Source organism: Amphimedon queenslandica, unplaced genomic scaffold (assembly GCF_000090795.2).
Source record: "Amphimedon queenslandica unplaced genomic scaffold, v1.1 AMPQUscaffold_13008, whole genome shotgun sequence".
NCBI classification, from domain to species: Eukaryota; Metazoa; Porifera; class Demospongiae; order Haplosclerida; family Niphatidae; genus Amphimedon; species Amphimedon queenslandica.
This window is the reverse complement of record NW_003546756.1, coordinates 29,036-31,107: the sequence shown is the minus strand read 5'-3', so window position 1 is coordinate 31,107 and position 2,072 is coordinate 29,036. Positions and strand designations below refer to the sequence as shown.

Below are 2,072 nucleotides of genomic sequence, written 5' to 3'. Positions count from 1 at the left end.
TGCAACAATAATAATAATAACATAAAAATAGTATTCAATAGTACACAGAATAAAAACTTTAATGACAGCTGGTGTGTAATTATAACAACCCCACCCCATTATTAATCAATTACTATAAACTCCATGTGTTCAATACGTAGTTTCTCCACTCCAGCCCCGTACAACTCACAAAGTATACAAACCATTCTTGTTTTCTTTCCTGCACCCGACGGGCCATAAATCAGCAAATGAGGGAAATCATCAGACTGGACCTAATGAAGGGAGGGGCAAAAAGACAAATTTTCTGTCATAATTATTCTAATTTTTACCAGTCTTTTCAAGCTGGCAGCTTACTCTTGATGATAATGAAGTTTATTAAGGTTGGTTGGTCTGTACTTATCTCCTCCCGTGTTGTTACCATGCTGCAGCAATTAAAAGGTGTGGCTGAATATAGGCGTGGCACAAATATTTGACCCGCCCACTCAATATTGCCATATCACTTATCCTTTCCCTCTCCTCTCGTCCTTGTTGTTTTGTTGGTCCTAACTCCTTTAGTCTCAGGAGGTACACTACAGATCATGTGACACGTGCGTCATTATTTGTTGGATCATTGGGTGCCTTGCGAGCATCTTTTAATTTATGGTAATTGTATGTATAATTGCTTTGATGTATGTATATGTACTACATGTGCATGATATGTACCCAGTGCATGTAAAATTAGTCAAAAGAACTAGTAATGACTAGTCCAGTTTTGACTTTTGCTACATTGTACTATAAACTGCTAACTTTATTCAATACTTGACCTCTACTTCAATACTTGGGATAAGATTATTGATATGATATGTAGTCCACAATGCAATCGTCATTGCTGTATAGCATGTACATGTACACATTCGACCAACCAATTCCATGCTAGAGGAAAGAGTATAAAAGGAAGGGAGAGGATAGAATAACATGCACATTATTATTATTATTATTTATTATTATTATTATTATTATTATTAAAACTAAGCTGTCATTTTCCCTCATACGTGCCACAAACATGTGCATTAGAGGCTCAAGATCAAAGTGGAGGGGTATTGGCATAGAGGATGGCTATGGCATCAATGATTTTGTTATCTAACTTATCCTTTGTTCTCAACTTATTACTTTGTTCTTATTGTTCACTTCCCACACTCTTCCCCCCCTCTCTCTCTCTTTCTCTCCCTCTCTCCTTTCTTTCTTATTATTACTGGTACTATATATTGTCATTATTTTTCCCCCCTATCCGTATCTCTAACCTATCCTACATTTGTATTTTTGTCAATATGTAATAATATTGTTATGGCTATAGTATTATTATTATTATTATACCGGTAAAATAATAATAATGTGCATGCATGTATGTCTCTTTTATTATTCTATCCTCTCCCTCCCTTTTACTCTTTCCTCCAGGATGGTATTGGTTGGTTGAATAGTTGCTGGGATTGGTGTAGGGTCAGTCCTCACTTAACATGTGTACATTTACATGTAATACCAATGTATTTTAAAACCTTTTTCTCCTTATATGTACATGTAGTATATTGAGTATGATTGTTCCTGTATATAATGCTGAGGTGGCACCAAAGACTTTAAGAGGAAGGCTAGTCTCACTGAACCAGCTCTTCATCACAGCCGGCATAATGGTAATAATAATAAATTAATAATTAAGAGTACATATAATTATAATGATACCTACAATACCGTATAGCGGAAAATTTTCGTGGATTTCGCATTTTTTCAAAATCTACGAAAAAAAATCCACAATAATTGATTTAATACGGTTCAAGTTGGCCAAAAAGTAGAAAACCATGAAAATTAAAGCCACAAAATTGATTTTTGAAAGAATCCGCAAAATTTTTGGGCCACAAAAATTTTCCACTATACAGTATTCTCTTGTTAATGATAGTTAGATTTAGATTAGTAATGAGTTAATGACATACTCTAATGACAAACACACTTTCCTAGTTGTGACACTTTTACTATTCTTAACTTTATTAATGGTTCTTGTATATTATTAGTCCTTATTCTGTTCCTATTAATTTATCCCCACCTCTCTCTCTCTCCCTCCCCCC

General features: G+C 34.6%; 2 protein-coding genes and 1 long non-coding RNA gene across 6 annotated transcripts in view; 1 reads left to right on the top strand and 2 right to left on the bottom strand.

The window, feature by feature from the left end:
- The window catches only part of LOC100639200 (replication factor C subunit 3-like), a 12,085-nt gene extending 11,959 nt beyond the window's left edge, over positions 1 to 126 (bottom strand). Inside the window, exon 1 of the mRNA XM_020001939.1 lies at positions 114 to 126. The gene's annotated coding sequence lies outside the window, so the exon portion shown is untranslated. The remainder of the gene's footprint in view (positions 1 to 113) is intronic.
- Positions 1 to 2,072, bottom strand: part of LOC100639076 (replication factor C subunit 3-like) — a 16,640-nt gene that overhangs the window by 4,086 nt on the left and 10,482 nt on the right. The gene's annotated exons all lie outside the window — the stretch shown is intronic.
- The window catches only part of LOC109585802 (uncharacterized), a 4,525-nt gene continuing 2,786 nt past the window's right edge, over positions 334 to 2,072 (top strand). The window contains exons 1-3 of the long non-coding RNA XR_002186665.1: positions 334 to 621; positions 1,414 to 1,455; positions 1,538 to 1,643. This is a non-coding gene — a long non-coding RNA (uncharacterized LOC109585802). The remainder of the gene's footprint in view (positions 622 to 1,413; positions 1,456 to 1,537; positions 1,644 to 2,072) is intronic.